Below are 11,793 nucleotides of genomic sequence, written 5' to 3' on the forward strand. Positions count from 1 at the left end.
ACTCACAGAGATCCGCCTGGCTCTGCCTCCCGAGCGCTGGGATTAAAGGCGTGCGCCACCACCGCCCGGCCGTTTCTCCTGTTTTTACATTAGCTTCTTAGCATCCTTATTAACCTCCCTCTTCCTCTGTAGCACAATTGGGGTTGTGTGCATAGAAGGGCTTGCCTTTCAAGGACACTACCACCTTGAAAATGGGCACAAGCTGAGAGAATGGCAGGGCCAGGCTGAGTCAGGTGAACAGAAAGGGAGTTGACCCCACTAGGTCACCTCTTTAAGGAGTACGGACAGATCATGGAGCACTTCTTGATAAGGCTGGGCCTCCTGAACTATCTCTCTCCTCTTGGGCTCTCAGTTTCCAGGTAACAAATTCCAGACTTTCCAGAGGTGGGATGCAGGGTAGACCAGATAGAGGAGGGAATGTTAAACAAAGGTTGGAGTCCAGGGCCAGTGAGTTTATCTTTACCTGTGCTATTTACACAGCAAAGGTTCTGGTATGAAATTAACAGGAAATCACAAAGACCTTAAAAACAAAAACCAGGCCGGATGCCAAGGCTCTTTCTTCTTCCTGGTCATCCACACCCTAGGGAGCAACAGGAGCCACAGGGAGCTCCTCTTTCTGGCGTTCAGTGGCTGTAACCGGAGACTGGGATTCTGAAACGGTTTGCCCTTCCTGTCCACTTCAGCAGGATTTAAGTGGGGGTCAGGTGTGACAAGGAAGGGCTATCTGGAAAACAAAGGGCGCGATTTTGACCCCTTTGCTTGGGGCCTCCTTCCTCTGCACTGTTTCCCCTCTTTCTGTTTTCACTTCCACAGTTTTTCTTTTTCCACCATTCGCTCTCTCTTCCTGCCTTTCTCTCTCGGGGCTCTCTCTTCTTGCCCGACTATTGTTTTATGGGCCGTGTACTAGTAGGTGGGAGTGGGAGACCGGGAGCTTCCTGAGGAGTAGCGATCAGAGAAACCACAGGACCCATAGAAGAATGAGGGCTGGTAGAAAGTACAGACTGGAAACATTCTGACATGGATTGTGGGCACTCATTGGCTAGCCCCAGCCTGTGTTCTGGCTGCTGGATGGCCAGACAGGGCACCACTATTGGAAGAGTTCACTTCTTCATCTGCTTGGCAAGGGTTGGTTTCAATCTGGCACAGGAAAACATATTTCCATGCCAGCTGGCATTCATATGGAGGTAATCGTCTCAGTTTTACTTGATGAAGGTGTGTTAAAAAGACCGGAGGAGGGGTTGGAGAGATGGCTTAGAGTTAAAAGCACTGGCTGTTCTTCAGAAGACTTGGGTTTCATTCTCAGGTCTCACATGGCAGCCCATAACTATCTATAACTCCAGTTCTAGGGAGAATCGAATGCTTCCTTCTGATTTCTGCAGGTCCCAGACATGCATATGGTGTACAGACAAACGTGCAGCAAAGACATTCATACACATAAAACAAAACAAAAACCTGAAACATTAAAACAAATACATAGACAAAACAAAACACAGAATGCTGTGAGACAGAACCCTGGCACAAGGAAGCCCCTGCTGTGTTCTTGATGGGCCCGGGAGTACTTGACAGTACTTAACAGTACTTAACTTCAGGAGGAAGTGCAGACAGGTCCCTGGAGTGTGCCTACACGGACTGAGAGAGCTAGAGGGGACAATCCTGTATGCAGAGACACTCAGCATGCAACAGCAGAGAGTGTATCAGCACTTGCCACCCTGGTGTCCTGCCCACAGCTCCAATGTGACTTCATGGGAATCTGTCATTATCTGACTCTCCAGCAATGGATACAGCCGACTTGTTAGTTAGTATCATGGTGGTTTCAAAGCCACTTGATTTGGGTCTCTCTCTCTCTCTCTCTCTCTCTCTCTCTCTCTCTCTCTCTCTCTCTCCTCTTGGTTTTTTAAGATAGTGTTTCTCTGTGTAGCTCTGGCTGTCCTGGAACTCACTATGTAGTCCAGGTTGGCCTCGAACTCACAAAGATCTGCCTACCTCTGCTTCCTGAGTGCTGGGATTAAAGGCATGAACCACCAAGGCCAGCGATTTGAGTCTCTTTTGAAATTTAGTTGGCCTGATCAAGCAGGAGGTTGAGTCTAAGTTTCTATGGTCCAAATTTCCTGGGGAAATGTGCTGGTTACCAATGTGATCAGGAAGCAACCATGGTCTTTATTGTGTGGATTGATTCTTCCTTATTTGGATAGCTGTCTTAAGTATGTACCCCCAAGGGTTCACATGTCGGGAGCTTGGTCCCCAATGTGGTGGCAAGGTTACTGGGGTTCTCTTGCAGTATTCTCATGGAAATCCCAAACAGGATAAGAGTAACTCGGTAACTTGGTAGCCCTGCACCTCTGAGCTGCAGACACTTTGAGCTGGGTTTTCAAAGCCAGTGGCTTCCATCTTTAACCCTGGGGAAGCAGACACAAGCCAGTGATTTACACCCTAGGCTCTCAAAGGCAGAGGCACGCTGCCTTGAGCCTTGAGTGCTAGGAAGCCAGTGTCCAGTATGCAGTGCTGCAGCTCTGAGCTTGGCCTGCTAGGGCTCTCGGCTCTTAGCTCCTCTAGGTGACTGGGCAGCTTTCTAGAACTTTTCCGCCCCTCATACGTGCAGCTCCAACCTCTTGCCTTCCATAGTCTCCATTCTCTTCAGGACCCTGCACTCAGTTACTCTCTGGAATGCTCTTTCTGTCCAGATGCTGTGGAGTTATCTGGGGCTAGTCTGGGGCTAGACACTCTGGAAATTGCCCATTCTGCGGAGACAGTTGAGTCTACCTTGAGAAGAGACCAGAAGGAGACAACGGGCTTTATTGGGGCCTGTGTTTACTGCACAGGGGAGACTGTGGGAGGGAAGTCTCCTGCACAACCACCCTGAAGTTGGAAGAGCATTGTTCAAACAAACAGACCTTCTCCCTGCTAACTACTCACACAAAACAGACACATAGAAAAGTCCAAGCTGTGAATAGGTAATAGCAGGGAACTAAATGCTATGTAAGAAGCAGAGACTGTCAGACCAAATTAAAAAGTGCAGAGCATCCACCAAGGTAGACCGTAGGATGTAACATGACCAGCTGCCTCAGGCTCTTGCTAACACGACAGACTGTATCTTCAACTGTGAGCCAGAATAAACCCTTCCTACCTTAAAAAACAAAACAAAACTTTGAAGGATTCACTACACACACGATGTGAGGTATTAAATCAGTAATCAGTCATAGAAATAGTAAGTTGTAATCAATCTCGGTAGGATATCTAAAAATTCCTAGAATTTAAGAGAATTGAGCAATATACTTTGAATTGACCCATGGAACAGTCTTAAAAAATCATAATTGATGTTGAGAAATATTCTTAATTGAAAAAAGGTGAAAACAGGGAGCTAGGGAGATTGCTTAGTGGTTAAGAGCACTTAGCGCTCTTGCAGAGGACCAGGATTTGGTTCCCAGAACCCACATGGTGGCTCACAATGATCGAACTCCAGTTCCAGGGGATCTGATGCCCTAAGGGCACCTCCTTGGACCAGGCACTTACATGGTGCACAGACATACACACAGGCCAAACATACACACACATAAAATAACAAATCTAAAATGAAATAAAAATAAAATACCAAAAGTTGTGGGATGCAACCAGATTAGTAAGTAAAAGGGTTTTGGTTTTTTTTTTTTTTTTTTGGTTTTTTGTTTTTTTTTTCCGAGACAGGGTTTCTCTGTGTAGCTTTACGCCTCTCCTGGAACTCACTTGGTAGCCCAGGCTGGCCTCGAACTCACAGAGATCCGCTTGGCTCTGCCTCCCGAGTGCTGGGATTAAAGGCGTGCACCACCACCGCCTGGCTGTAAAAGGTTTTTTTAAAACAGCTATGGTTATAACGAGCCCCCTCGGCCCTCACTCAGCCTTTTTGAGTAAGGGAATTATGCAGTTTTTCTGTCTCTGTCCCACCACGATTTTTCCTTTGTATGCAGGGGAGACAATCGGTCTTTGTAGTTCACAGATCTCTGCAAACAGTAATACCCCTTGAAATACTTCACCTGTATCACTCTGCGATCTGACTTTGATGGTGACTCTTAGGACCTCAAACCTGAGTCTGACTCTGGAAGTCAGGTTTTCTTTAGGGGTGACTCATTTTACAAGCAGATATGAATCATGGAGAGAGTCAGAAAGCAGATTGTGATAGATTATTGAACTGGCCCTCAGGGGAGCCACACCTCCTGGTATTAAAATTCTTATGTAGTTTCATGTGGACTCAGGCCATGGCCAACAAGACATTAGCCAAAATAAGGCAAGCCAACTTGAAACAGGGATGAATATTGGGGTGTGTCCAGTTGAAACACTTTTGGAATTCAGCTGCTGCTGTAATGAGGCACCAGATGACTGACCAATGCAGACACAGAAACCACGGAGCTGAGACACGTCCTGGGTTCTCGTTTCTTCCCAACTTTCCACCAAAAACTGTATGAAGAGCCTCAGCTGTACTGTATGGCGCAGAGGCCCCCACACTCATGGCCTGGTTCAGTCTGGACCCCTCCAGTTGCCTCAGGCTGTGCTCACTCATATCTACGATAAACCTCCACCTCAACCCATACCGAGGAGCTGCCACGCCCTTGGTTTATTTGTTTGTTTTCCATTCAGCTGGGATGGCCTTCCAGAATTATACCCAAATGAGGGTTGGATCCAGGCTTTTCTTAGCCACACACGGATTTGCCATTCAACCTACATTACCTCCTGGGAACATGGTATGATTCTGGGTGAGGCAGCTTTCTTTAGTTAAAACAATTGGTATTAGTATAAATGGCCAGCAGTGAATACACCAGAGTCCCAGGTAGTCAACTCATCTGTGGGCAGTACACTACCGTATCCACTTCAGTCATATTTCTGTAGACTTCCATGTTTTCACAGAATACAGGAAGGGCAGTTTACTTGATGTCCAGACAAATTTCTATCAAGAATGTGCTTGGCTTAAAGTGAGGAGTAAAGAATTAGATTAAAGACACAAGACGGGTGGGTCTGTCCAGTCAGGATTTCTGATTTGATGTGAACACTCTTTCATCACGGTTGACCGACCTCAGAAGACCATCTGGACCAGTCTGGGTAGGTAACGGAAGTGAAGGTGTGAGATAGCCTGCTTGTGTGTGTGTGAGCAACCTTGGACAAAGGGCAAGAAACTTCTCTAGAAATCAGAGGAGAACAGCATTGAGAAGGATCTTTTCCAAAACATCTACTGGAGGATGCCCATTACAGCGCTATTTATAAAAAGTGAAACACCGGAGAAGCTTCTAGATCCCTTGAAAGAGAATGTTTCAAAAGGGGAAAAAAAATACTGAGAATTGACATATGTTGAAGTCCTCAATATTCCATAGCTGTCTATTAAAATAACTAGATTTTTATTCTAATGTCCTCCTTCCCTCACGCAGCCTACTTGATCCAAGGGTAATAATTCCAACCTTAACTCACAAGTGGGCCGTGAGTGTTGTAAGCCACTTGAGTAATTGCAGTTCCCTGGTCCCAGTCATGGGTGTTCATGTGACCTAAGTTGATCCAGGAAGATTGAACCATAGGACTTATGGTTGGGATGCTAGGAGATCGACAGGCTCATGGGCATGCTCTCTGGGTGGGGACAAAGATCTATTGTAACCTTAGGTACTATTGGCAGCTGTTGGAGCTCAAAAACAATGCTCCAAAGTATGGTGCTTTGAGCTGAATCAAGGAAGCCTGGACGGTCTCAGCAGCTCAGTACCTCTGACTTGCTGCCAGGCTCCTGTTGCCCCTCCATCCCAAAGAGTCAGAGGAACCAGAATTCTTCCTCAAGCTGGGACATAGGAACAAGAACCTTTCCCTAAACCATAAAAATCTACAAGTCAGGGAACTTTTTCCCTTGAGGGCTAGCTATCATTCCAGATGCTTCTGCCCCATAGCCAGGAGGAAAGAACGCTACACCCAGGCCAAGAAGAATCTGAGGAGACAGGTCCTGCTGGGTTTCACCTTCAGTTTGTCAATTTACATTCTTCAGTCACATGTCGATGTGGGTGTCCACGCTTCATCAAACCGAGGTCTGGAAATGGTTTTCTCTGAAGCTTGGCTCTTTATTTGTTTTTTGTTTGTTTGTTTGTTTTGTTTTGTTTTTGTTTTTTGAGACAGGATTTCTCAGTGTAGCCCTGGCTGTCCTGAAACTCACTCTGTAGACCAGGCTGGCTCCAAATTCATAGAGATCCACCTGCCTCTGCCTCCCGAGTGCTGGGATTAAAGGCATGCGCCACCACCGCCCACCTTCATTTATCTTTTTGAGACAGGGTCTCCCTGTGTAGCTCTGGGACTTGTTTATGTGGACCAGGCTAGCCCCAAGCTCATAGAGCCTCCCTCTGCTTCCTGAATGGTGGGATTAAAGCTGCGCTTCATCAGACCTAGAGGTCTTCAGTACTGAAGGGCTTGAGTGTCAAATAAAACCAACTCAGTAAATGCATTATGCTTTTGTTAGCCTGTCTTTTGTTGTATGTCGGAGGGCAGGCTGTTATGATGGGTGAGGAAGGGATCACATCTTTTTGTTCTGACACAACCATCATAACCACAGGGGGAAACTAATACCACATAAGGTAAAAGGGGAGTGAGGAAAGAAAGGAGTCTGTGGATAAAACCGTCCTCAAAGCCTGCTACTTATGGATTATACAGTTACACCAGCCACTAGATTCCCCTTGTTGTCAAAGGCAGATGGACCTGGTTTCCTCTCCTTCATTTGTGACTGTAACTGACATCACAGACAGAATTCACTGAGTGGTATGGTGACCCAGATACTAATGTAAGCCTGGCCGGCTTATGCTTGATCCGTTACAAACCAGGCATATGCTGGAACATCACGCAGCCATGAGAAATTGGCTGGGTTTGGTGACATTCACCTGTTATCCCAGTACTACTGGAGGTGCTGAGGCAGGAGGATCATGAGTTCTAGGCCATCTAGCTACATCCTGGGCATGTTGGTACACATCCAAAACCCAGGAGGCAGAGGCAGGAGGATTACTGTGGGTTTGAGGCTATCCTGATCTGCACAATGTCTTCCAGGCTAGCCAAGGCTACACAGTGAGACCCTGTTGAAAAATAAAACAAAGTAAAACCAACTACTCCCCCACCCCCCCCCCCCTACCCCAAACAACGACATTTCGTGAAAAGATTCTCTTGGAAAGTGGAAAAAGCAGGTGCAAATCTTTAGTGTAAAATTCTACAGAATCCTGAAGAAAACCACCCAAGTGGTTGTTTGGTGGGGGATGGGGCTATTGAGAGGGAAGAAAGAGCCTGGGCTCTTCAGTTATCTCAGCCCCACGGACTGCTATCTGATGCCTGAGAGGAAGAGCCTGTGGGGAACAAGGGACCCTGGAATACTGGGTTGGGGGCTGGGTCAGGAGCACCAGAGGAGGGTGGGGAGCACCGTCAGCCAGCCTCATGCTTCTTGACAGTCATCTTCAGAGTCTGGGGTGGGAGACCTTACCTAGAGCCTCCGGGTTACTGGGGTGGAGGGAGCTACTGGCTCATTTAGTAGCTTATCCAGTTTTCTGGATTTGAGCTGTGGATCAGCAACAGCTCTGTCGGGACCCAAATGAAGGGACAAAAGTGGCACCTCTGCAAAAACGCAGGAGACCCGGCACCTGCAGATCCCGGAAAGGGTGAGCCTCCTGCTCGGCTGCCAGCCCCAAGTTCTGCTCCCTGCAAACATTCAGGAGCCTCCGGCGGCCTCGGGAAGCCAGGCCTGCTTAGCAGCTCTCATCAGGAATATGCAACGTTGATGTTTGAAAAGAAGGATCCGCTTCTGAGCAATTTGCATTTCCAGCAAGCTTTCAATAGCCGGTTGTGAATGAGGTCTTTCTGTGTTTGTGAACAGTGCAGGGGGGCAAGACGAGAAAGCATCCACACTTCATCCCCCTCAGCAGCTCCAGGCTGGGGAAGCAAGAAGCTGCCCTTGCCAAGAGCAGAGGATGCTGGGATGTGTGTGTGAGTCATTTCTCCCCGGAGGTTTCCAGGGAGCTGAGCCGTGAGAAGCAAACTCGCAGCCAAGGCCCAGGAGGGCTTCTTTTCCCAGCTTTGAGCGTCCTCTTGCTCAAGGATATGTCTTTGTATAGAGGGCTGAGCGCCTTGGTGGGTGGGGCCCGGCTGCTCCAGTTTGAATGGGGTTCACCTCCCTCTTCGTAAGGGTTTCCTTTTTATCCCCTTTGCCTTAGTTAAGAGTCACCTGTGTAGTTTATTGAACTGATCCCCACCTCATCTTTGTTCTCAAGAGGCAGAAACACCTGACTCCAAGCGTTCACCAAAGGCTTTGGCCCCAGTCCAAGAGCCCATGGTAGGTCCCTGAGCCGCGGCAGGCAGCGCCTCTTGGAGATCACCGTGAGAAAGGCGGAGGTATTTAGCTCGTATCTGTTCTCATTCATGACTCGTCTCCTAGGACACAGGCCCTCCATCTGTAGTTTGTGGTCAGCCTGTTGGAATGACCCCCAGGAAGGACAAAGAGTGTCAGAGGGTCCCCAGTACCGCTATCCTAGCTCTTGCTTCAGATACACTGTGTGCACTTGGGGGTCACAGAGCTGAGGAATCCAGATGTGCAGTTTTGACACCCCCCCCCCCCACCAGAATGCATTTCAAAGTCATTGGCATGCATGGACTATCACTACAGAGGATTTTATTCTAGGATCAGTTGTCTAACCCCTAGATCAGTGGTTCTCAACCTTCCTAATGCTGCGGCCCTTTAGTACAGTTCAGTTCCTCATGCTGTGGTGACTCCCAACCAAAAATTATTTCATTGCTACTTTGTAATTGTAAATTTTGCTAGTTATGAATCATAATGTAAATATTTGATATGCAGGACATCTGATATGTGACTCCCGTGAAAGAGTTGTTCGAACCACCAAAAGGGTCTTGACACACAGGTTGAGAACCATTTAGCTTTTAGTTCTAGGGCCCAGACCAAGAAAATGGCTTTATTTTGTCTGGGGATGTAGTTTACAGTATGTTAGAAGGTACTGAGTGCTGTTGGGAGATCAATGTGGTCTATGCTGTGCCGATGGTTGAAGCCAGGGCTTTGTCTCCTTGCTAAGCCACCTGACTTTTAAAAGCCTTTACCTTTCTCTAACACCTGCTTCCGAGGGTGCCACCCAGAGTGCAGCGGACATTTCTCATCAGCAAACAATGACAGAAAAATTTGAGAATATACAAAAGTAGTGTAGGGAATATCTTAGTCTATTTGCACTGCTGTCTCAAAAATACCTGTGTGGTATAATGTGTGTGTTTTAAATTTATATTTACCACTTTAAGCTTCCCCTCTCTGGTGCAGGCCATAAAGCCAGAATTTCTTTTCCCCCAGGTCGGCTGTAGAAACTCCAGGCTTCTTCTAACCATCTTGCAGTTGACTGTAAAGAAATTCTATGATCTACCAGAGGTCACAACAGCCTCCCCATCACCCTAGAGGGAGAAATGCTGCCCAGAGATGCTGAGAGGAACCCTAACAGGCCTTGCTGTGTGTTCCCCCACCCATTCAGTCATCCATCACTGGAACAATCTCTTTTTGTCCAATCACGTCTCTGCACTGGTGTCTGTGCTTGTATCATGCCTAGGCAATAAAGTCTCCATAGACAAGGCTGGGGCTATCCTGCATGGTTGTTCACAGAGGATGGTGCACGAGAGGACAGGGAAGTTCCTTGCTCCATCCCCATACCCTACCCTCAGGAGTTTTTTTTTTTTAAGACAGGGTTTCTCTGTGCAACAGTCCTGGCTGCCCTGGAACTCACTCTGTAGACCAGGCTGGCTTCAAACTCAGAGATCCACCTGCTTCTGCCTCCCAAGTGCTGGGATTAAGGGCGTGCGCCACCACCGCCCGGCCTCTGTAGCTAATAAACATGTTTCCTTGGGTCCCTAGGGGGTCATTCTAGCAAACCCGAATACGAGGAGAGCTTGGGGAAACTTTGATTTATGCCAGTGGGTCAGAAGCACAGAGTCTGGGTCTAGAACCTGCTGGATGGGGGCAGTCTTGAGATCTGAGCCCTCAACCTGTAGGATCTATCTCCAGGCAGGCTGTGTCAGAACTGGATTGGAAAGACTCAAGGATGTTGACCACAGCATCAGTGTTGCTTGCTGGTGTGGAGAAGTCTCCTCTCTTCCTGAGGTCACAGAGGTTTTCAGGAGTCTTCAGTGTTGTGAGGCATGAGAGCAGAGGAGAAATTTTTTTGGAGGCACAATTGAGTTTGAGACAGGGTCTTCTGTGGCCTAGGCTGGTCTTGAGTTTGCTATGCCGTGGAGGATGGTCTTGAATTTCTAATCCTTCTGCCTCTACCTAGAGAGTGCTGGGACTGCAGGTCTATGTTGTGCCAATGATTGAAGCCAGGGCTTTCTTTGTACATACTAGGCAAACACTCCACAACTGAGCTACATCCTCAGCCCCAGGACCTTTTTCTTTTCTTCTCTTTTCTTTTCTTTTCTTTTCTTTTCTTTTTTTTTTTTGTTTTTTGAGACAGGGTTTCTCTGTGTAGTTTTGGTGCCTGTCCTGGATCTCCCTCTGTAGACCAGGTTGGCCTCAAACTCACAGAGATCGCCTGGCTCTGCCTCCCGAGTGCTGGCATTAAAGGCCTGTCCACCACCACCTGGTGCTTTTGTTTTAATAAAGGTACTAAACTCATTTATGAGGGCACCACCTGCATGACCTAATCATGTTCCAAAGGCCCCACCTTCTAATACTGACATATTGGGGATTGGCTTAGGTTTTAACATATAGATTTTGGGGGTTGGGGATGAAAAAATTCAGATCTAATGTGGAGGGAAAAATCCTTTTTCATTTACCCATGTTAGGTTTGTTGACAGTGCCCTCCAAATTAGACTGACAAAAGGCAGATTAACAAGAAAAAAACAAGTTATTAACGAGGCACGCATGAGGGCATTCAGAGAAATAACACAAGGAAGGACTTAGAGAGCATCTTCACAAACGACTTTTGTAGGGAAGTTGTAAAAGGTCTGAGTGTGTATGGTGGCCAACTGTGGAAGGAAGGGTACGAAGGTGGGGTCACTAGTGGCAGATGAGGCAAGCTTTGTGTGGGGTGGTTTCCCTATAAGCTGTCTCCAGGGACAAGACTGTTTACCCTTCCTGGGGTGAGGTCATCTCATTGTAACAGCAGAAATTGTGCTCTGTTTTCAGGTAGATCAGAGAGGTCAAAGAGCTATTTCTCAATGGCTTTCTGCTTAAACTAATCCTTCTGCAGAGTGCCATGCCATGAACCCCTAAGTAAAAATGACCCCTCACCTGGTTCCCACAACAATCACCCATTTCAACTTCCTCTGAATTTCTACCATCTAGTGTTCTATTTATACCATATATAGCATATATAATATATGTAGAATATATACTGTTTTAACCCTGACTATAAACCACTTTCACAGCTAAACATTTACTGTCAATTCTTTAATAACAGATCTAGACAGCGGGTCAGTAAAAAGTTTTTTGTTGGTCCAGAGGGGTATCACGCACTGGCTCACTAAATGGCTAGGCAGTGTGGAGCCTCCAGAACGCACACAGTTCTGATGGAGGAGTCTCAGATGGTACAAACACTTCAGAAAATTTCTCACCAAGTGAGTTAAACATATGCTTAGAACCCAGTAATTTCTTTTCTAGGTCTTAAAAAAAGTGAAAACTTCGCTTTTATTAAAAAATTTATTTATGAACTGTACCTGAAAATAACCCTTTATCAGTAGCAGATGAATGGAGACACACTTAGAAATAAAAAGAGAACTATTGCTACATACAGGACTGAAATATAAATTCAAAACATTGTGTTGAATGAAAGCAACCAGACA

This window comes from Peromyscus californicus, unplaced genomic scaffold, assembly GCF_007827085.1.
Source record: "Peromyscus californicus insignis strain IS unplaced genomic scaffold, ASM782708v3 Scaffold_21__1_contigs__length_65335640, whole genome shotgun sequence".
Taxonomy (NCBI): domain Eukaryota; kingdom Metazoa; phylum Chordata; class Mammalia; order Rodentia; family Cricetidae; genus Peromyscus; species Peromyscus californicus.